The sequence below is a fragment of the Puntigrus tetrazona genome, chromosome 9 (assembly GCF_018831695.1).
Source record: "Puntigrus tetrazona isolate hp1 chromosome 9, ASM1883169v1, whole genome shotgun sequence".
Taxonomy (NCBI): domain Eukaryota; kingdom Metazoa; phylum Chordata; class Actinopteri; order Cypriniformes; family Cyprinidae; genus Puntigrus; species Puntigrus tetrazona.
Window position 1 is genome coordinate 2,630,885 of NC_056707.1, and position 25,522 is coordinate 2,656,406.

At 38.9% G+C, this 25,522-nt stretch overlaps 1 pseudogene; it reads right to left on the bottom strand.

Annotated features, from left to right (window-relative positions):
* Positions 1 to 10,791: 10,791 nt before the first annotated feature.
* The window catches only part of LOC122351159, a 35,009-nt pseudogene continuing 20,278 nt past the window's right edge, over positions 10,792 to 25,522 (bottom strand).

Below are 25,522 nucleotides of genomic sequence, written 5' to 3' on the forward strand. Positions count from 1 at the left end.
AAATCAAAAGACATTTTCCATTCCACTACACCTGGAAAAATGAGCAGCTTCTCCCATCGCTCAAGGATAAATAGATTATCGATCTGTGCTTGTTAAAGCAAGACACTTTCCTTTAAAACCACCGAAACTGACTCAGAGATTTAAAGGGGAAGCAGTCACACTTTATATTTGGTGGCCTTGACTACTATGTACTTGCATCAAAACATAAGTGCAATGTACTTATGATGTTCATATTGTATTACAAAACACTAATTCTACTATTAATGTACAGCTAAGGTTAGGGACAGGTTTGGTCGTATATTTGTTGGATTAAGGTTGGATTAGGGGGTAAGTGATGGGTGAACAGTGTAATTATAAAAGTAATTACAAAAATTAATAATATATGTAATTACATATAGGTATTTTTAAAAATATATATATAATGTAAAAACGTATATGTACACAATAAATGCATTGTGCCAAATTATAAGTTTAATAGTGGGACACCTAATATAAAGTGGGACCGGAGAAGCTACGAAAGCAACAGTAAATAATAATAAAATGTATTTGTCAAAGATCTCACAACGATAAAGATTTTCTCTCTTCCTCTCTGTCTCTTTTAGATTCAGAAAAGAAGCTTTACTGAAATGTCAGATATTGTGCCACATGCAAGGTCAAAAGTAATTTTTTCAGTCAAAAGTCAAATTATTAAAATGAGTAAAAATTATTAGAAAGTAAACTATTAGGTATTAAAGTTCTAAAAAAAAAAAAATATGTGAGCATCTTATTTTTATTTTTTTTTTTCAAAAACAATATGCATTTATGTTTGCATAATAATTTTAAAAAATCTAACTACAAACCTTTCCAAACTACTGTGACAAAGTTGAATAATTTACCTACCTTATCAATGTGGTTCCATCACCATATAAATATTTAACTTGTGTTATTAAACATGACTGCAGATGTATTTCCAATTTTAAAAAAAGGGAATTTAAAAACATGTTTTGGTTAAAATTAGAAAATGTGATATTTGAGAGTTATGATCAGTTGATTTTTAACAACAATACTTCGTTATAAATGTTTTTTTTTTTTCTAACACACAATAATGGATCATATTTATAGCACTGCAGGAAAATCAACCTGATGAAATATCAGTTTTAAAAATCAATTTGTTTATTGTCACTTGACATATCACACTTTGCCTAGAGTGTTGATATATAGATATTTTCTCTGTCAATTTAGCACTTTTTCCCAGTCTGCCGTTGAACAATCAATATCAGTACAGAAGACAGCAGCAAGAATTCTTTATAATTCTTCATAACATTCTAACTGAAATATAATGGTATCTGCAAAAAAAAAAATCTTTGGTAACAGTTTATTTTTCGAAAGTCTCACCATATTTTTGAATGTTCGAAAGTAATGATAAAAATGTTGTTTGTAAAAGAACTGTGAACATGCATCATTTACACAGATTGTTGCATTATTTAATGGGATAATTTCAAGGAATATTTTGATTTCAGTTATATACAGATATATCCAATTAGTTTCCAGATTCTCCTGGCCTTTTCTCCTTCCTTCAGAGATAATGAACTTTCCTGTGGCCAGTCTTCTAAGTCTTAAATATGGCGAGTTGTCAGATAAGAAGAGCAGCAGCTCCGGCTTACGGAAGCGTCAGTGGTTATTAATGAGTTCCGGGTGAGAGCGGGTCAGTGTAACGGCTGCTCTTCCATTCCTTAATGAGCACAAGAGGTTCTGTTTGTCTTGAGTCTCTGCTGATGGTAGACTCTAAACAAAAGAAAGTCACACCGGTGCTGAAGCATTTTAAGATCAGAGTCTAGTCTGATGCCAGCAAGGTATTTCTGAGCCCCAAAGACAAAACCTCAGATTTTTAGTCGAGCAGAGAGACAAAAGATCATTGTAGCTAACTTCATAAACTTTGCATGTAGTTAGTTAGTATGGTAGTTGTTCAATTTAGAAACATCTAAAATATGGCCAGAATAAGGCATTCATAAATGGTTTATAAATACGTGTATAAAGCAGCTAATGTAGTTAATAGCATAAATGTTGTTGTTTGTAAATGTTGTCGTAGGCCTATATTACCACAAATTGTATCATTTTAGCATTGGGAATACTTCTAACATATTAGTTGTTTGTCAGTACTTTTAAAGAACAGTTTCTGCAAGACTATCTGTTAGCTAGTTAACTATCAACAGGGAGCAAATTAGGCAAAAGTCCTAGTTATTGGTTAGTTATGAGTTTAGTTATGAGGTTAGTTAAGGACCTTAAAAGAAAGTGTGACCCCACAAATGTCATTTATGGTAAATGACATAAGGGCAGCTCACTATGGTTTGAAGTAGACAATTTTTGCATTTTTTTATAATGACGAGCAGCATAAAAACACTTACTTTGGGGTAATACATCAAACACAGTATGATATACTGTACACACACACACACACACATACAAAACAAACACATCACATTTCCTGGCAAGACACATTATCTTGATCTTTGTAATGCTCAAAAGCAGTCAGTTACAAATGTAATTTAACTGCTGTTATCTCTGAGATTTGCTCTTAAGTGCCGCATAAGGACAGTCTGAACTGGAGCGGTCCCCTCTGAGCTCGGCAGCATATGGCGAGGAGCATCTTGCTATTTATGGCCAGCCTCCTGCAAGAGCTGTGACAGGGGACTCTTCCAGCACAGCTCCAGCAGAACAATTATTTTAATTGTGCAGATTATCTCCCATCAGCGAGGAGCAATTAATGCATTTTAAACTTTCGCTGTTAACACAGCAGCCAAAAAATCTTCCCTAGATGAGGGGGTGCAGTGGGTGAAGGATGATTTTGTGGTACAGACAAGCTTTGCAAATGATACATTACATGAACATGTTTTGAGTAATTTGCCAGATAAAAATCATAAAATAAAGACATATTGATTTAGCTGAACAATAACAGAACTAGACTTTAATGGCGCTTGTGCATTACAATCGGTTTTCCGATTGGTCGTCAGGGTGTTGCTATGTGGCTGCTAAAGTGATCAGGTCAAATTTTGCACATAAAGATCAACCTGGTCTCACAAATACACAAACCCTGTGCACTTTTTGTGCAACAACATTTTTACGTGCCTTACTGCACATTTCTCCACAGTTTCCAAGAGGAGCGTCCACTGAGTGGTACTAAAACACAGGTTCAATACCAGAACCGTGGCACATTTTTATTACGTTGTTATGACGAGTATGTATTGATGTGTTTTTAACTATGTTAAATATCCAGGGACTAAAGTGATATATACTTATCGGTACGTATTTCGTGTCTCAAGACCAGGCAGGCAAAAAGAGGTGCAGTGTCTATTGTCAATAATGTAGTGATGTATGAAGCAGTGCATGCATGAGTTACTTGATTAGCGTGGTGAATTAGCATGATAAACTTGAACATAAGCTAAATCTGTGTGTCAAACTTTTCTGTTCCTCACACAAAACGTCCTGATTCCTACTGGGGTTTCAGGATTTCTCCTGCAGTGACCACATTTTTGGTGGATGGAGGCTTTTAGTTACTAAATACACTTGGATTAATTGCATGTTCAAGGAAATTATTCATCCATTGCATCAGCCACCAGGAAAAACAACTAAACACTCTGCTTGTCAAGCCGCATGATTTGAGGGATCATTTATGTCCATAGCAAACACAACTAATTAGGTCTTCACCACTCTGGGGCAGAAAACTCTGATTGGCTACCCCAATTCTATTTATTTCTGACTTCGATTTGCCGTCCCATATCTATCTATTTCCGATCTTTGACAAATCCTGAGAGCAATGACCCCTTATACCTCCTCTCCAAAACTGATACGCTGCTCTCCAGAGACCAGCAAAAAGAGATTTGTCTAACCCATTTCATAAAAATAGTCGGGTTAAGGCCTGGTGGGGGATCTTGGATTTATCTTATTAATATAATCAGCAAGGAAAGGGGACACAAAATGACTGAGTTCAATTCTCTCGCAGCACTTCCATGCAGGGTCACTCAGCCAATCACTCCAGACAATCATCCTCTCGTTTCCCACCGTGTGCCTTAATCACTCTCATCAGAGTTATTGCATGAGGTTGTTTGCCTCCATTGTGAGCTCAGAAAAGGTCTATTAGAGTCTTCTTTAGTGGCTCTCAAAGACTGCTGAGGTAGTGTGGGATTAGCTATTTCACAGATATTGGAATCTGTTGTTCTGTTGTGAAGGTATTGATTACCAATAACAGGTTTCTGGATCACAATTTCTCAACTTCAGAGAGGAAATACTGTAGAAAACCCATTTGCGACCTTTTTCGAACCTTTATTGGCTGTTTGTATATATCTATCTATATGTTCTATAGTTTTGCCATCATGAAACTGAGTAAATGAACATATGATTTTCTAAGGCACTTGTTGGTAAGTAAAAGACACTGCATCCATAGCAAATTATAGTGAGTAGAAAACTTCCATTTTCCATTTTATGTACCTCTGAGCACTTTACCGTGTTTATATGCCTGTTTATTGCTACTAAAACTGGCATATGCCACATATTTGAATACAAATATGGTTACTACGATGATGAGTTCAGTCACTTTAGTTTGATCGAATTATAGCAGTTACATAAGGAAATGTTTAATTACAATTCTGCCTAAATCTCACTATAATGAAGTCATGATGGTGCATGTAAACACAGTCATTGTAATGTGACCTAACAGCACGAGTGGTATCTCTTGAATCAGATTTTTCAGAATCTCACTGGAAGTGTCACCAAGCCAGCAGAGGGAGCTCTTACCTCTGGGTGATCTGCGATCACTCCCTCTGCTGCTACTTCCTGTCAGAGGACTATAAATACTGCAGCAAGCCACTCAACTGCAGGTTGCATTGTTTCGCCTGTTTCGTTGTTAGATCGCCCGTGGATTATTGTCTCTGGTTTATCTGGTTTTGACCCTGCCTGTCTTCTGATTCCGTGATTGTTTGCTGCCTGACCTGACCACCGCCTGTCTCTGGATTTTGCTATTGTCTTGCCTCTGATATTCCTGTTCGCCCTGTTTGACGCCTGCCTGTTTTGACCATGCCTTCATTTAATAAAAGCCTGCACATGGATCCGCACGCCTCAGACCCTTCATACGTGACAGAATGCAACCTCACACCAGGATCCAGCGGCTTTTCACCCGAACCATGGCCAGGTATGCACCTTGCAATGTCTTTGCTAACCCTCAAGCAGGGCACCCGATCACTTGAGGATTATACTCAGGAATTTCTGGACCTGGCTTACTTCTCTGATTTACCGGACTGTTTGCTAATTGAATTTTTTCACGAGGGAATAAATCAGCCACTCAAAACACAACTTGTTCGAGAGGGTCCACGTGAATCACTGGCACACTTTATTGAGTTTGGTTTAGTGACTGTGGGGTCAGCTCTCACGTTGGGTATTATGGAGGAAGAAGACACTGCATTTATTCCCAAGATGGCCGCCTTCCCCGAGCCGCTGCCCAAGATGGCCGCCTTCCCCAAGCCGCTGCCCAAGATGGCCGCCTTCCCCGAGCCGCTGCCCAAGATGGCCGCCTTCCCAGAGCCGCTTCCCAAGATGGATGCCACCTGCCCAGAGCCGCTTCCCAAGATGGCTGCCGCCTGCCCAGAGCCGCTTCCCAAGATGGCTGCCGCCTGCCCAGAGCCGCTTCCCAAGATGGCTGCCGCCTGCCCAGAGCCGCTTCCCAAGATGGCTGCCGCCTGCCCAGAGCCGCTTCCCAAGATGGCTGCCGCCTGCCCAGAGCCGCTTCCCAAGATGGCTGCCGCCTGCCCAGAGCCGCTTCCCAAGATGGTCGCCGCCTGCCCAGAGCCGCTTCCCAAGATGGTCGCCGCCTGCCCAGAGCGCTTCCCAAGATGGTCGCCGCCTGCCCAGAGCCGCTTCCCAAGATGGTCGCCGCCTGCCCAGAGCCGCTTCCCAAGATGGTCGCCGCCTGCCCAGAGCCGCTTCCCAAGATGGTCGCCGCCTGCCCAGAGCCGCTTCCCAAGATGGTCGCCGCCTGCCCAGAGCCGCTTCCCAAGATGGTCGCCGCCTGCCCAGAGCCGCTTCCCAAGATGGTCGCCGCCTGCCCAGAGCCGCTTCCCAAGATGGTCGCCGCCTGCCCAGAGCCGCTTCCCAAGATGGTCGCCGCCTGCCCAGAGCGCTTTCCAACATGGCCGCCTGCCCTGCGCGCGCTTTCCAACATGGCCGCCTGCGTGCAAAGCCTCAGTGCCCGTGCCAAGCCTCCAGTGCCCGTGCCTCGTGCCAAGCCTCCAGTGCCGCGCCTCGTGCCAAGCCTCCAGTGCCCGCGCCTGCGTGCCAAGCCTCCAGTGCCCGCGCTCGTGCCAAGCCTCCAGTGCCCGCGCCTGCGTGCCAAGCCTCCAGTGCCGCGCCTCGTGCCAAGCCTCCAGTGCCGCGCGTCTCGTGCCAAGCCTCCAGTGCCCGTCTCGCGTGCCAAGCCTCCAGTGCCCGCGTCTCGTGCCAAGCCTCCAGTGCCCGCGTCTCGTGCCAAGCCTCCAGTGCCCGCGTCTCGTGCCAAGCCTCCAGTGCCAGCGTCTCGTGCCAAGCCTCCAGTGCCCGCGCCTGCGTGCCAAGCCTCCAGTGCCCGCGCCTCGCGCGCCCGTCCAGTGCCCGCGCCTCGTGCGCCCCGTCCAGTGCCCGCGCCTCGTGCGCCCCGTCCAGTGCCCGCGCCTCGTGCGCCCCGTCCAGTGCCCGCGCCTCGTGCGCCTCCTCAAGTTAACCCACCCTCCCACCCTTACCACCGTCGACGATGGATCCCAGCAGCCCCTGCACTCATCCTCTGCCCTCCACCTGGAGCTCGCCACGGGTCTGCCAGTCTCCATTGCCGCCGTGGGTGAAGGATCCCTCGCTTCATCGTCCCGCCTCCGAGCCCCGGACTCCAGCTCGGCTTGTAGACCCGTCGGCTTCCCTTAGGCTCCTAGCTCCCTCCTCTCCACCGTGCTCCGTCAATCCACCAGCTTCACCAGGCTCCATCGTCTCTCCGGCTACGCCCTGGTCGGTCGTCGACCATCCGTCGCCTCAGGATTCCTCTCCTCCAGCTTCGCCTGCGTCCCTCCGTCCCTCCGGCTCTGTCAGGCTCCTCCCTTCCCCCGGCTCTACCTCAGTCCTCTGTCGCTCTGGCTCCGCCGCGTCCTTCTCGTCCCCCGTCTCTGCATCAGTCGCCAAAGCCTGCGGTGTCGCCTGGGACCTCCAGCGCCTCTGCATCACCCTGGCTCTTCTGCTCTCCGCCTTCGCCTCAGTCTCCTCGACCACCTGCTCCACCGCCGTCGGTCGGCTCCATGGGGTTGATGACCGTTCCCTCTCTATGGCTCCTCCCTCCGTCGGCTCCACCACTGACCATCATGGCTGGGCTCGGTATCGCCTCCCGCTCCTTACTCCTCCCGTCTTCTCCCTGGCTCCTCCCACCGTCTCTTCCTCCCTGGTCTCAGCTTGCTGACTCCCTCCCGGAACCCCCTCCCAAGCTCCCAGTTATGTTTTGTTTTGTTTGTTTTGTGGAGCGCCAGGAGTCGCTCCTAGGAGGGGGGCTATGTCACCAAGCCAGCAGAGGGAGCTCTTACCTCTGGGTGATCTGCGATCACTCCCTCTGCTGCTACTTCCTGTCAGAGGACTATAAATACTGCAGCAAGCCACTCAACTGCAGGTTGCATTGTTTCGCCTGTTTCGTTGTTAGATCGCCCGTGGATTATTGTCTCTGGTTTATCTGGTTTTGACCCTGCCTGTCTTCTGATTCCGTGATTGTTTGCTGCCTGACCTGACCACCGCCTGTCTCTGGATTTTGCTATTGTCTTGCCTCTGATATTCCTGTTCGCCCTGTTTGACGCCTGCCTGTTTTGACCATGCCTTCATTTAATAAAAGCCTGCACATGGATCCGCACGCCTCAGACCCTTCATACGTGACAGGAAGTAGCAAGTCTTCCAAGTTTTTTTTACAAACTTTATAGTAAAGTAGTACAAAATTTAGTAGAAGGATAATGTGGCTTATTTTTTTGTCGCCACATTGCGCAGCATTCACTATAGTGCCCAGTGGATATTCACTACGATTTACTTGCCATTTATTTCCCATTTTTAGTGAAATTATGATGAATACATAGGATTAATACCCTATGGTATGCTTTACTTGAACTGTACAGCATCATTCTAAATGTTTAGATTGTTGCAATTTAGCCACTGTTTAGATTAACGCACAATAAGTCTGGCTCAATCAGAGTAATTTAAAGAAATGCAACCTCTCATTTTATGAATGAGTCTCAATTCCAGGTGGGAACAAGGGTACGTTTTTGCCATACTGAGGGTTTAGAAAATGTGTCCAGCTGTAATCCCACTTCACTGTCGCTCCGGATCTGCCCTTCCCGTGAGACTCACGCATAACACCCACTAATTAAAACGCTTTTGTTCTCTGGAGCAACCAAACCACAAGCCCCCGCCCCAATTAAGAGCAGCAACATTTCTGAGATCAGCGGGAGAGAGAGAGAGAGAGAGAGAGATGAGACGAGACACTGACCTGCCTGGGCATCTTTTACACTTTTACAATCATCTCAAATTTATGAAACCACAGTACCTAAGGGAGATAAACACACACACACACAAATCACAGAATGTTCAGATGCTGCATTTTTAATCACGTCTCCCTCTGCCTTTCACTGTCTTTCTCTCTGGAGAAATAATCTCCAGCAGTTATTTTGCAGTGTTATTTAAAGAAACACAAAACAAGTCTAAACATGAAGCAAAGGGTCTTATTAACAGCCCGATTTAGAGAGGAGGTCTGTCAGTTTGTCTGCTGATCTCTTCTACTTAATACATTTTAAATGTCAGGTCACATCTGACGCCACTAACATTGTCCATCCACTGATTATCATGAAAAAATTAAAAGCGGATTCTCTTGGGGTCCCTTTTAATAGCTCAAAAACATACCTAACAAAGACAAATCAAGTTGGTACACTTCATTTTACCAATTTTAGGTTTTGGAAATAAATAATACAACATTGTTTTGGTCTCATTTATTCATGATGCTTTTTTAGACCAAAAAAAATTGCACATAAAGTAAAAAAACACACGAAAATGCAGTGATACTGAATTTCAAACTACTAAGATGCGAAGCGATGTATAAAGCACATCACAAAATCATTTTAAACCAAGCAGATCTGTTGATCAACATTGCGAAATCTGCACAGGTAAAAACTTGTGCCTAGACTGACTGAAAGTGGAGGTGGTATACATGGGAATAATGATGTAGCCCTACAATTAACCCTGAGAAATTCCAGTGATTAGCGAATATGAGTTAGACTCCAACCCTTGAAACTTGAAATGATCTTAAACTTGGACTCAAACTAGCAAAGATGGCTAGTTCAGAGAGGGTGGACAGGAAGATGTGGTGTGTCGAAAGCAACAGACAGGTCCAGAAGGATGAGGACGAATGATGTGAAATTAGCTCCGGTCTCAGAGTTTGAGTGACAGGCGGCAAAAAAAGGTCCACTATTAGTCCAGGTTGGTTGCAAGTGTTTTTCCTGCAAGATTTTTGAGTTCTGTGAGGAAAATAATGTTGCATTACTACTACTGTTTTTATCCATACAGCTTCTGGGTCTTTAGGACCTGTACCTATGTGTTCCTCGAGCAGCATGAATAATAATACATACAATGTTCTTGTAGACTTGTATACCCAGATATTTGAGCAGGTTAATAAAAGGGTTCTTCAAATCCTGATGCCTAAAGACCTTGATGAGCTTGTTTCATCAGAGTTCAGTTAAACCCCACAGCGCATTGGCCCTCTAGGCCAAGTTTTGAGAAACCCTAGTCTATAGTACTTATTCTGATCAGGAACCAATAAATTTGTTTTTCCATGGTCATACCCTCATTGTGTAATATATTTAATATAACAACGCATGTAATGTTAGGTCACATGTCATTCAGACTCCACACAGAACACGACACGATGAAATACATCCACTGCAATAAACTGTATGTGACTATATCACACAGTGAAAGTGCTCAGTTAGAGTTTCAGAAATCCTGCTGATGATAACAGTTCTCCATTTGAGTTGATTAAGGACTTGAGCTGACTGATTTGGAAGCCTTAAAGTTGGCACTGAATGATATTTATGCCATGTATCCATGGAGAAATAGTTTTAAGGCTGGATACTTATGGGCAAGATACTCAAAGGGTAATACTGGGCTTCCATGATGAAAATGTTTTGGCACAGGGGGATGTTGAACAGTATCAGATGAAAGAAATGTTACGCTTCTCTTCTAAACAGTCTTCAGATTTTTTCCAGAGAGCTTTTATGAGAAGTGTGTGTGAGAGAGAGAGAGAGAGAGAGTCGTCACAGAGGAGTGTGTGTACATCATTATGACTAGGTTGGGGAATTGGATGTATGAGCAGTCGTGCAATGAGTTAGTGAGCGTGTGTATGTGTGTGTGTATGTGTGTGTGTGCTCCAACAAGACATTAAAGTGAAATCATGTGGAAATAAATTAAGACTGATTGTGGTCAGTTTATCTCTACTCTGTATACAGTGTTGTAGGCTTCTGGAGCTTAATATTGCACCAAATGAGGATGCACCCCGTTTTCACAAATTTGTTCAACCGTTTATCTCTCCTCATTTCCGAAAGCACTTATTGTACACTAGAAAATAGTGGTGTAAAAAAATAATCAAACTAAAGCAAAAAAAAAAACAAAAACATGACACACCACCTACATACTGCAATGCTCTTGTGATGTACTGAATGACCCTGGCACAAGTAGATGAATACTCTATGATGTTCTCTGCTCATCATATTAATGACAAGATGATACATTACACAACAATGGTTTATTAGACTTAACAGTTGTATTATATTAATCTAGGAAACATGAGGTCATCTGAGACTTAAAAAAAGAAAGTACAAACAGTTAACATTAAGACCAGTACAAAGTCACACATTTTCAGTTTTTATGAAGCTGAAAAAATCCAGAAAAGTTCCGACTGTAACATGCATGAGGTGATAATAATGTCAAACAGTTCATATTATTAATTGTGATATATTTTCACAGTACTGCTCCAAATTATGTGCAGTCTTAAATAGCTTTAACTAAGTTCATTTATGCTGTGAATGCATTAAACGTGTGCATGTTAAAATGATCAAATAACTAAGAGACAAATCACAAATCTTTAAACCCTCCAAGAATTAATATTGATTGAGTGCATTAAACAGACATTAATAGAACACTGATAGAACATGGTGGATGCAATAGATGTGTACATACAGTAGCAATGCATAGAGCTGTACAATATTTTTTAAACATATTATATATACACCAAGCATTATCACTCACATTTTTTCCTCTGCAGTTTTTCGATTTCATATTAAAAAAATATTTGCTTTAATATGTACATCAATGCTCAAAAAAGCCTAGTTGATCCATTTGTACAAATGTGTGTCCAGGACCAGTGAATCAGAATCAGTGACAGCTGATGAAGATGGGGCTTTAAATGACTTGTTTTAGTCCTAACACTTTACATTAAGGTTACATTAGTTAATGTTAGTTAATGCATTAACTAATGGGAACAAACAATGAACAATATATTCCGGTATTTATTCATTTTTTGTTAACGTTAGTTAATGCAAATACAGTTGTTCATTGTTAGTTCATGTTAATCCACAAGGCATTAACTAATGTTAACGACTTTTGATTTTAATTATGCATTAATAAATGTTGAAATTAACTTTAACTAAGATTGATAAATAGATGTATTGTTCATTATTATTTCTTGTTAATTAAATAGTTAACTGGCCTTAAACCTTATTGTAAAGTATTACCATTTTAGGTTTACATGTGAGATGCTGCTGCTTACATGCTGTACCCAAAATGTTTATATTCAGGCACAAAATAACACATTATTATTTAATATTAAATATAAAATGAACATTTGATGGATGAATCAGCAGGTCTTACTGTAACCCAAAATAAAGCATAAAACAACAACAATAATAATAGCAATAATAGGTTCATTAGGCATTATGACATTATTTTAATAAAGTAGTGTGTTTAAATGAGGAATGGGTCCTAAAAATCACATTCTTACTATTTCTACTTTTTTTCAGAAACTAATTCAATGTCCTGAAATAACGAAAAGTTGATTTTTCCATGAACCCCACACACATTTTCCAATGTACCGGAAAATGTGTTAACTAAATACAGATAAAGTAGATACAACACAGTTAAACCCTCCATAAACTAAAATCACATAAATGAAACTGTGTATGATAAAATGGGGAACAAATGCGGAAACAAATGAATCCTTAAAGGGATAGTTGATCCAAAAAGTTGATTCAAATATTGAGTCCTTAATACATTGCCACTGTAATAAAAAAACAAAATAATAATAATAATATATAAATATATAGTTTAATTAGTTTATGCAAAGAGTCAGATAATGCTTTGGTATAAATTTGCATAGCAACATGTGACTACAAGTGCCATGGCAAAGCATGATGGGGAAACTAAGATCCTCAGCCCGATTTCTAGTTAAATGTAGGTTAAAGTTTAATAAAAGAATGCAGCGATGCAGTAATACCTAAAATGTAACAGTTTGGTGTTTAACAGAAGAAAGACATCACAAGTTTGGAGTGAGTAAATGATGAGAAAATTTTCATTTTAGAGCAGCTATCCCCTTAAGGCAGGTCGAGTACGTCACTGAAAAAGATCATGTTAGTTTTGAGAAACAGCAGCAAGTAATACAGTTGGCGTACAATCCACTGACCAACGCACAATCCCTTCAGGTGCTGTATAGAAAGCAAACAGAGTTAAACTTCAGCACAGTGGAAGCTGACGCAATCTGTCCATCTCCAAAGAAACATAAGGGCTACTGTCAAAGATATGACGTGTAGGATATTAAGAGGCACCAAAACTCCCACACAGGATGAGCAGCATAGATAGCCAGTGACACATGCTCAGATCAGAGACAGCAAGCGCTTAAACCTCGCCAAGAGCTGGTCGCGGGCTACGATCTGACCCCAGACCAGAGAATCTGAGAGCTAGAGGAAGCAGTCCAGACACACGCCTGGCCACAAACGGGTCAGCAAATGGGCTGTGCGTGGTTCTCCTGATCAAAGCCTGGCTGAACTCGATCATGAACCAGAAAATGACGGCCGTAAACATGACTCTGGGTCTCATGGTGTGTGGCGCGTGACGAGATTCAAGCCTGAACTGGTTGTCGCCGGCTCTGTCAGACACTTAGCGTCATGTTCCTCAAGATCCACTGCTGTGATCGCCTGCCGCTGCAGTCTCTGAGAGTGGGAACCATTTTATCCTCTTCAGAAGGCATGTCCAGACACTGGTTACTGTTCACATGGAGCAGAGTCAGCCGCTGTGAGGAAACACGGATTCATGAAGGAATGAAAAACAAACAACACTTGAAAAATAACACGATGTTGTGGATAAATCTCACATTTTAATCCGAGCCTTCATTATTTAAACATGAACACTAAACAATCCGTTCATCTTAGTTTTTAGACGATTTATTGTATTTATCCATTTTCTTTGCAGCAACTATTCAAACAATAAATACCACAGATAGCTTTTGTGTCAGATAGCTGTAAAGCCTGTAAACAGATTATTTTTCATTTATATTATGCATAAATATATTAAACACACAAATGTAACATATTCCTGCTTAAATCTAGACATGCATGTGTGTGTATTTATATGTGCATAACACATACACACGATACACACACACATATATTATGTAAACAAATATGTTTATTTTGGATGCAATTAATCACGATTAATCATTTGACAGCACAAAATATACATAAATAAACACTAGAAGGTATTTTATTTTGCCACCAGTGCTCGATGGACATACGGTCACTTATATATTTTTACTTTCTATATTTTACACATCAAAAAAAAAAAAAACAAGGCTTAGTTACATCACAACTGTCGTTCATGACCTTATTTTACGTCCCTAAGCTTACACAATACTTAAACTTAACAACCACCTTACTAACTATTACTAAATTTGAAAATATCGAGGGAAAAAGTGTTACCACTAAAGTGTTACCACTAGGTCAAACACACATTTATTTTATAAAATGATTAAAATACTTTATTAAAGAAAGAAAGTTCTTGCATCTTGCATCTTTAAAGATTAATTAAACATAATTCTGGCTTGTGCTTTGTGTTGCATGTTAAAACGGAGCCCCATTTCAACCCTGTTTAGCTATCTGAGACTTCGGAGTAGGTATTCAGCACAGCCTCCGAAAGCATCGTTGCCATCCAGCAGAACTCCAGAGGCGGATAATGAAAGCTGCTGCCCTGCTGGGTCCAGACACCCTTCCAAAAAGCCTGGAGCCTGCGGGTGATTGCTCCTCAACAGCTCTGAATGAAGGTAATCAGTCACTGTCTCACACTGAGAGATAGGTGAGAATATGCACTGTTCTGCTTCTGCTCCGCTGTAGACTGTTCAGACTCTGACACTGTTTTACAGTTCGTGCAGCAGACAGCATGACAAATGAGTTGACTGCATGCGGTCTCAGGTTTGGTATGAATCGCTGAACATTTTGAGTTCATAATGAACAGCAGCTAGTTAATTTCTGCACACGAGAAGCATGCGTTGCGTTTTAGAGCCCTCACGGAGCTCTCAGTCATTCCTGCTTCAATAGGATTTTAGTGCAAAGATAAAATTCCTTTGCACTTGTACATATTCAGGCCTGCTGGAAAATGTATTTTCAGCAAACACGAATCCAGGAGCATGAATATTGTTATAAACATTTATAGAGAAGTATTCATTTGGAAAGAGTGTGAGGTTGATGAACATCAAACACACACACACACACACACACACACGTTTTGAGCAATAATAAAAAATAATTGTAACTAATATTCATGAGCCCACAACCTTACAAGCAAAAGTCTGACTGATACTTATATGCTGACCAAATGCAATCTGAGTCCATAATCCACCATCTGCAATCAAACCGCTCATAATTCTCAAAACTCTATCAAAATATGTATTTTAATTCAAGTTTGCAATCAGATTAATTACTTTTTATTATATAAAAAAAATTGCTTCACTGGTCGTATTTAAATAGCTTATTTAGGTGTTATGCTTCCAAATAAATTCACAATGAATGTATCAATCTACATGCATTTAACCTGTGCTGTGTTGTGGAACAATGCCTGATGAAAGTTAAAATCATCCTGCACATCCAGTTACATCCTACACCTAAATATATGCTTTTATCACTTCCCTATTACATACTTAATTCTACTTTTAACATGGGCTGTAAATGAGTAGGCAGTTGCTGCATGCAAAAAGCAATTTGGATTCATTAAAAAGAACTGGAATGCAATTTTAGTCCCTTACCTAATATACCTGACCACTAAAATCAACAACAACAGACTCTATTAAATACAACGTGTGCGATAAATGAATCAAGTCTGTATTATAGTCAAAGAGAGCTGACAATCATACATGTATTATATTAGAGTGGTCCTACAGCTATCAAAGCCAACTCCTACAGCTACAGCTAACTCTAGCTATCAAATTTTTATATACAGATATTTTAGCAATTTTTTTGTATTTTTCTTTACCATGAATAAAACTATTTCCATACAGGCACATGTGCTGGTGATAACTAATAATAATAATAATAATAATAAGAGGATTTAGCATTTTTAATTAATGTAGGCCTTACATTCTTCTTATTATTAGGCCTATTATTATCTTATTTTTATATTTAAAAATACATGAAATTATTAACCAACAATAATTTCATAGTGCAAAACCGCCTATTAATTAAAAAGTGAAATATGTTTCTTCTTGTGTTTTCTCTATATGAGCCACAAAAGACAAAAAATATATATATATATATATATATATATATATATATATATATATATATATATATATATATATATATATATATCGTTATCAGCATATATGTATGTGCTGTCAATGCAACATTAGTTATCAGGTTTTTTAACTTTCACTTTCTCTATAGTTTCTGATGGGGTTATAGCCTCGTCAAGCCTCACAAACTGCTATATATATTTGATATAATATCGAAAGAAGATGAAATGCAATCATAATTATTCCTAGATCTATTTGTTTACTACCTAATTCAACTAATTAGAATATTTTCAACAGTATAGCTTTTAATTTAGTTTAATTTTTGCATTTTGTCAGCTAGTGCTGGAAAAACTACATGAAAAATACATGATTTCCTTCTTGTTACACTTACTGTATATTGGCTTCTTTTATAAAAAAAAATCAGCATTTTACAAAATTATTAATATTATTAAAAATATGAATAATCCACTAATCATCCACTTTTAATTTTATCTATACTATAAACAGTCTGGTATGCTGTTTGACTGCAAACTGGTAGTTGTTATATCATTTTATTATGGTAGTCATAAATTCTTTGATTTGCATCACAATAATTTTCCCGTTTACTAATTGTATGCATCGGAGTAGCAAAAAAATATGGATTTAATGGGAATCTAGCGAGCTGGACAAATGTTTGGAAATGTGTTAATGCTGCATGTTTGAGAGTAACACAGTGTCCTTGGTCACAGTAGGGTGGAAAAATGGATGGAGGTGAGAAAAATAATAAGCAGTAATATATGGAGCCATTAGATTAGATATGTTTTTTGCTACAATGGCAGTCAAAGGCTGCGTGGTTCTCAGTGATGGACGTAGTATCAGTGTGAGAAGGGTTACAGAGATCTCTGTGTGAGACGCTTTTATCTGTGTGCATCTGAGCAGGACACAGACACCATCACCCTAATGACGGCATCAGCTATGAGCTCAAGTCAATAACGCTACTTCAAACTAACACCTCTTTTACCAAGAACATAAAACATATATTATTCCCTTTAAAAACAGGGGTGTTTGAAGAAGAGGTTCATTATATTCTTTCAGAGCAGCTAAGATTATACCATAAGATGACAACATACAAGGACGTCCACAGCCTTTTAAAGTTTTACAGCTTTTCTAAATTAAAATGCATCCGCCAGTTATTTGAGATAGGGAGCCCTATTTGAATGATCTAAACGTAAGTCGAAAGCACACGGTGAAGGTGCACTCAGGGTCTGTCCAAATCCACTTTTGCTATTATAACGACAGGAAAAAGGTCAGTGCGCCCAGGTGCATAGTCGAAATGGGTTCGTATACTCTTAATAAGTAATGGTTGTGATTTTTACATGTATGTAGCCTACACAATAATATTCTTATACGCTGTAATTATTATTTAGTTTTTAATATGTGGCATGTGTGCTGCTGCTCATCCCTGTGTGCAATAAGCAGCCAACGAGTGCTGTGGAACCACCCGGAGGCGCATTTCCTACTAACGCACTAATGCTATAAAATAACAAAATTAAAATGACAAAAAAATACTTAGACCCGGTTTGAGTCAATGCACCTGAACAAACCTTTTTTTTTAGACCAGCATTCCCATGGGCGCAATTGCAATTGCTAGTTAAACGACGTAGGAAATGTAATATATATATATATAGATATATAATGTATGCGTGTGTGTGCGCGTGATTTTAATATGAATTTATAAATTCAAAACAATAATTGTATTCTTTGGAAGTTGGTGAGTATTCACATAGGAAATTATAGAACTGTACGGTCATCATTCGTTTGCTAATGCTTGATGAAACGAAAAAGCCTCTGAGTGAAAAACGCACATAAAGACAGGCCTTAATGAAGCGTTGGTGGCCGAACATATGCCAGAAAAAAAAATGCTGGAGTGGCCATTCAAATTCAGGCTTCAGACAATTAAAAAAACGTCTCATTCTGTCTGTGCTGAGCGCAGCTGCGTGGAGAGCGTTAATGCAAAGGTCCGTCTCCACAAGCCGGGCCATGAAAGAAACCTTCACAATGAGATCACTTCAAAAGAGCTTGTAAACAAAGACGGGCCCATTTCAATCCACCACACACAGATAATCAAGCTTAAATAAAACCGCCTTCTCTGATCTGATGCTAGCTAAATAATAGCTGGAAGAGGTGGCCATACTGGCTGCCAGTAAATTTTCATTTTGAAAAACCAATAAAATGTTTATGTAATAAAACCACATTTCAAATGAAATTTAATTTGACACAAAGGTGCTCCGAAGGTCCTTGAAAGAGCGGTATATATCTAGCAGCTCCTCTGATGTCTGTTATTGCATTTGTGCGTCTTTGAGTTGCTGTCCCCTTCCATTTCTCTCAAAAGGTCAGCAATAATTGCTCCTAAACACATTGAAACCTGCCTTGAATGTGGACTCGCAACACAGCCTGGGCTCCATAAACCAATTTCACATCAAAAGGCTTCACGTTCAATAAATACTATAACCACGAAACTATTTCACAATTTAAGATTCAATTAAACCGAATGAGGTTCATTCAAGACCTTTGCATACTGTGTGTTTTTTTGATGAATTCATTTAAATTATACAGATTTTTAATGAAGCTCAGGTAGCTCTGTCCAGTCTTAGTTGTGCATCATATTTATATATATTTTTTTTCAATTGCATAGGTTTAACTTAATCTGACCTAATGAGATCATTAGCAGTTTTTCCATCGAGCTGAACGGCTCTCTGTTCATAACCGTTTCGGTCCATGCCAATCTGAGTTTCATTTTCCTTGTTCTGTTGCAGCACATCTATTATGCGAGACCAAATACATTCACAATGTCACATACATTACCATATCAGTTGTCACGACTGAAATACATTTATTTCAGCTAACATTATTTAAACTCGTGTATATTGTGTATTAGTAGTGGTTGGGACACTTTTCTTTTGGTGGTTCCCAAATGGTGGTGGTCTGGCAGAAAACAGCTCAGCAGTAACCTTTTAAACCCTCAAGCATCCTTCATATAGCAGACAAAGGTCTCGATGCATTTCCGATCCCAATTTATTATTTTTATTAATATAAAAAAATTATAATTTATGTTGTATGAGACTATAAAAGCAAGATGAAAGAGTAATCATATATTTCTAACAAAACATCAGATTTCAGTCAGTCAGAAATTTAAATGGTTAAGAATAAACAATAAATCTAAGTAGCATTTTTAGCATTTTGTTTGGATGCGTCAACAAATCCTAATGTGTGTGTGTGTGTGTGTGTGTGTGTGTGTGTGTGTGTGTGTGTGTGCCTGTGCACAGTGACTGACTAGAACAAAAAAAAACTCTTTGGCTCAGTCTGTTCTTTGGTTTTGTTTTTGACTGTTTTTATGACTAAATTGAAAATAAAAACCTGCTGTGTCATTCAGTGCTTTGCACATTATGTGTGTATTTGTGTGACATTGTTGCCAGATTGAGAATATTGTATAGGTTCACCCTTTCATGTGTATGTATAATCTGCATTGTGTTGAATTTATACATTTAGATTTCTATGAGTGCCCACTTTTGTCAATTATGTAATTAATTTCCTTTTATTTAAATGATTTTGCCTGAACTTGTCATGAAAGATGCTTGAGGGTTAATAATACAGCATTTCCTGAGAATGTCCCATGCCCAGTCCTTGCATGGCATCTTTAGATACACACAGATTCAAAGCTTAAAAACGCTACAGAGACAAGATAAAGTACCAGCCAAACTGAACCCAGAATCATGTGCAAAAGGCTTTCAGTTTCCTCAACAAAAATATGAACGGGAAGAGCACACTATAAACTACGACAGCTGTAATAACTAGCTGCACTTTCAAAACTGACCTGCCATCAACAGGAAGTTGTGGAAGTTACAGAAAGTAATCAGTAGGGCTGTAGTAAAGCTTCTTAAAAACCTCCTGCCGGGTGAAGTTTCGGAGGATCCAGGCCTGAAGGGGGCTATCGTCACAGTACTCCACCGTTGGGCCATATGTCCCGTCCTCCAGCCGACTGATGGTCAGACACGATTGGGTGATGATGTGCAGGAAGGTATGTTTCTGATGGTATCCATGAAAACATGATGACAATAAACCAGGTATGGGTACTGATGACAAGAAGGTCAAAATGTGTTCTAGTCTTTTAAATTCTAAATCTCTGTTTAAAAGACGTGCACTTCCTTTAAAGTCTGACTAAAATATTAAAGCATATGTAAAACACTTGATTGTAATTTTAATTTGAATTATTCTTCCCCCGGTTTCACAGACAAGGCTTAAGCCTAGTACTAGACTAAAATCTAAGTCTGATCTGTTTCAACTGAAAGACACTTGCACCAACTGATCTTAAAATATCAGTTATATCAGTGTCCTTTGTCTCTGTCTGTGAGACCGGACCAATATATTTTAATACTAAATTCATCAATACTAATGCATAAATCACAACTACATGAGATGCATAGTTAAAAAGAAATTACATTAAAGTTTATTTTAGTTCGCCATAAACACTTCTGAGAGTTGAAACCGTATTATAAAGACAACCAAAGTTCATCAAAAGTTCTTAAAAAAGTGTGCTAAAAGGTCAATTTAATACATAATAAATGTAATCTACAATTCATTTGAATTTAATTGCAATTAATTATATGTCAGAAAGGTAAATAAAAGAGATTGAGACCACAAATATTTTTTTTGTATAATACATAAAAACAATTAAATATAAAATAAGAAAAAACAACAACATTATTACATTTTTTTGCATTAATGACAGCAGTACTTAAGCTGACATGGATAAATCCTAATGATACGTTTTAACTGATTTATTATTGTCTAAATTACTATTATTCAATGTGGTCTCAGGCTCCCCTGTTTAATATACGTACATATATATATATATATTTACACACACATATATATACAAACACAGAGGCTCTAAACAAGGACAAACTAATGGGGGTCATGGGAAAAGGTCAGATGTGGAAATGTAAGCGTAGGGGCACGAATGTGAGGGAATAAGCGTGGTGTGTGTAGTTTGTGCTCACTGGTGTCTGGCAATGACAGATACAAACTGTAATGGGGCTGACTTAGGTGGAGCAATGCTGCATTAATGTCTCTTTACCTTCTAAAATAGCTATTTAATTGGAAACAGTGCCAGAAACCGAGCAAATGGCTCAATCTCTGTAAACCAAAATCATCAATTTTCACATGCAGTGTGAAAAACCTGAGAGCTGTTTTCAAAACAAATGCCTGCCTATCTGGTTGCCAGTATCTTATGGATTAATGGGAAAAGAATGACAATTTAATGATGGGAGATTCTAGGATGCAAAATGTTGTCAGTCTCATCTTTCTTTATATTTCGATCATTAAGTCTTGCAGCACAAGCCTCCAAGCAGTAGAATAAATACAATGCCCTGCATTACAGACAGCTGAAAGGTGAAAACCAAACACTGGATACGTGTTTGTGTCCAACATCAAAATCACAGAGGGCACAGAGATCTATTTTTAGACGGTATCTGATTTCTTGAACCCCTTTGCGATTCAACGCTAAGGTCCCTTACGGCTCAAGTGTGATGTCCTCTTTTAAATCAAATGACTCATTTATTTGGAAATATAAGCACCAGAATCGACCCAGCTGACAAAGAAGTGTAATCTGTTATATTAACAGAAATATCGATAGCGCCAAGGATCTCGAAAGCTTCTTTATTCCGCTATGATGTATGTGGTATGTGTTTCTTGATATTTTGAGAATGCTGTAATGAATCTCAGATATTGATTATGTTACAGTCACTGAAAATCAATGCCTGGAGAGGCTTTTGGAAATGTTATAGGGCTGTATAGTAAACAAAAATAATCCTCCTTGCCATATCTCTACAAATACAAACATGTCTGTATTTGCCCAACTGTGTTTCTAATGCACTCACAGTCTGTCTCATTTATAGTGGGATTCTACTTCACAAACGCCTCTACCAGAACATTCAAACAACACACAGTGAAACACAATTCAGATGATCTTACCTTAAAGTCATACTCCCATTTGCCAACATACTAAGATATGCACAGAAAGAACGGTTCATCAGTTTCGAGATACACAGTGGTACACAGCACCACAACCAGGACGATCAATATCCAGAGAAGGAAGAAATACAAGATATTCCAAAAATACAGAAGCGCACAAAGTGGATAGAAATGTGACGCATAGCGCCATCTGGTGGTTAAGAGCAGCAACTAGCTGGAGGTCTAATGCGATTTGGGTAACACTTTATCACCGAGTTCGGACCTGGAGGGCGGGCGTCCTGCAGAGTTTAGCTCAAGCCAAATCGAACACACCTGAAGCAGCTAATCAGGTGCTTAAAACTTCCAGGCAGGCGTGTTGAGGCAAGCTGGAGCTAAACTCTGCGGGACACCGGCTCTCCAGGATAGTCTGTAGTTAACGGTGATGTAACAGTGAGGCCACGGTTTAGTTAGTTCATCATAGACTTTTTAATTTCTGTCTTCCTTTGTTTAGTTTTTCCCACCACTGTTTAGTTCCCTTGGTTACTGATTTGATTAGTGATTTCAGTTCAGCTGCGTATTGTTCATTTGCCTTATTACTTACGCTCCTTTGGTTGCTGTGTTCATTGTCAGTTGTTGTTTGTGTTAAATGCACACTGTTTTGACTGCTCATTAAAAAGACCTTGCATTCTGAACCTTCAACTCTTATATTTATATATATATATATATATATATATATATCATAAATAAGAATTGTACCTTACATTAAAGTGTCACCAAGTGTGTCCATATAAATAATTACCTGGATAAATATAAAACTGGATGTCACATGACCAATCAAGACATTGCAAGTTTAAATATAAATATAAATAATAATGATACATGTGACCAACATTCGGAACTTCACGAATGACGAAATGTAATTTCTGGATAAACTATGGCCATGATTTCCATAACCCATGTTTTCGGAAGGCAAAATGTAATTTTTTTACTTTAATTTAAAACAAATATATGTTCGGTTCTCTCTGAACATTCTGAGGTTAGAAGTCCCCTGAGAGCCCATGTGATCTTTGTCAGGCTCAAACAGCCTATTTACCTGTCTGTGTGGAGTAAAAGACCACCTCATACAGTACACATAAATAAATAATCACAAAAATAGATAATCAACATTGTATTTCGCCCGGAGCAGTACATTTTCCTGGTGGAAATACACCCCTAAATGTAACAGAAGTGAAAATTGGATAAATTTTTACATGTCTCACATCTTAAAATATTTTTTCTTTTGTTATACCTTTGATTTATGTACTGCATAAAAAGATTTGCTCTTTTTTGAGCTTGATAAAATAAAATTAAGTACACTTATAAGGCAAACATTCTTCTACTTTAAAGGACTGTGCACCGTGTGCACTTTATTATACTGTATGCCATAGATTAGCCATAACAATAGCATAACTATATAACATATAGTCATACTATATAATATATATAAGTTTTATTTCAATTTTTCTGTCTTTTGTTTTTAGGCGTACTAGCAGGCCCCTTGAAGAATCTTCTTTAGTAAGCAAAGCTATGTAATTTTATATTTTTATTGCATTGATTTTGTCGCTGGGCAAATATGATATTGTGATATTTTCTGTGTAATATGTACCTCTGCATCGTACTCAAACATCTGGTTTCCTTTCATGTGGTGGCACTTCAGCATAACAACAGGTCCATTAAGCCGCGATGCATCCAGACACAGGTCATCGGTTCGAATCTCTTTGTCAGCCGTATATGAGAACACCTGCAAACCGATTAATCAGATGTGAATTAATTACCGCGTATTAACTAACAGGAAATGACTTACTTATTTAATATTTACCTTTAATTACGTATATAATTAACATTTCAACACTTTCAATTTAGCAAGGATTAAAAGGATTAGTTCAACCAAAAATTCAGCTATCAAGCTTAAAGTCATTAAATAAGCCCTAATCCTACGATTTTCAAATTCATCTCTTTTCACAAATCAATGAACACAGAATTTGTATTCTTTTAAAGTTTCAGTCCCGGAGCACTGTCCATATACAAAGACTTTATTTGCAAAAACAGACAACCCCATTTCTTAGAAAAGTCAACAATCATGGTTTTATGCTTTTATTGTGTTTTATAAAAAACGATTAGTTCCATTCCTGGATTCAGGTATGATTATATATGTCCATATGTTTATCAATTTAGACTGTAATGACACTTGCAATATTGTGCTACATTGAATCAGGTTGTTTTAAAACGAGAAACAGACGTTTTCTCATGCTGAGAGATGAGATGTATGCGAGTAAGAAAATATCATATACGGTGTTAAAAATGATACAGCGAACGATATGCTATTCTCTGTTATTCTCTGTTTTCACTTAAGATCCATTAGATGAGAGGCATGTCTGGAACATTCTCTCGCCGTTTACTGTTGCAGGCAGGAACCTTTTTTAGCGTTTCAATCATTTTCAATCATTTTTATTTAACAACACAGGTTGCATCGAAGCACAAAGCGTTTTATAAGGCAAACATTCGTTTAACGAACTTGCTTCAATTTCAGTACATGTATTTTTAGTTCTAATGTTTTGCATTCTGTGGTAGATTTGCTAGATTTTTAATAGTAGATTTTTTGTTAACTAAACAGAAATCCTTTCCTACCTGGTTGCCGCCCATTCCGTGACAGTTGAAGAAGCCAACCTTTTCATTCTCTTTTTCGGCCCATGTTGTCCACACACTGATTTGTCTCAACGTTTCTGATCTAATAACATAAAAGGACAAAGTCTGAGGATTTTATATAATGCGGTGTTCTTTTAATCAAGTACTGTGTGTAAGCCATCTTTTTCTCTTTTTTTTTTTTTTGCAACACTGTCCTTGGGTTGTATGAGAACTGGTGAAAAGCTTTAAATACAATTACTGCAAACGACATTGAGGGAACAGTGGAACTGCAACAATGGCTGGGCATGAATATTGTCTGTTTTGCATTGCAAAGGTCTTGGCGTAACCGCACACATAAAGCTACACATTTAGTGTGCAAAATGGCAAACTGAATTAACAATTAATTCTTTCAATGGCCATGCCGAACAAGAAAACACTCTTACCTCCCCAAGTGAGTAATATCTACGTGGGATCTGCGAGTCGGGGTAGATGTTTTCCAGGTACCATGAGAAAGGTTTACACTTCAGCGATTCTCTCAAAGCCTTCCGCGAAGAAACATCGCCGTAATCCACCCGAACCACACCTGGAGAAAGACGCACAATCAATCATATACTGGTCTTTCAAATCAGTGAAATGTGAATGCACCGCCCTCTTTTGCAAGTCACTTGCAAAAACTTGGATCAAAGCATCTGCTAAATGAAAAGATGTAAATAACCCACCTACAAACATGACCCAAGGAAACAAAATATAGGATATATATAGAGAGAGATAGTTTGATGTAATTTTTACATTGATGCTTAAACACATTTAATAATGATGGATTATTTCACCATTAAAAACATTTAGAAATAGGTATGCTGAAATTTTGATTGATTGATTGATTGATTGATCGATTAATTGATAGACTGATTAGGGTGGAGGAGTTAAGAATGGTTAATCCAAATATCCCCAAATGGTTTTTTGTTTGTTTTAACATGATATGCCTCAAATAAAATGCAATGGCATGTATTCATTGAAAAATCTCTAATG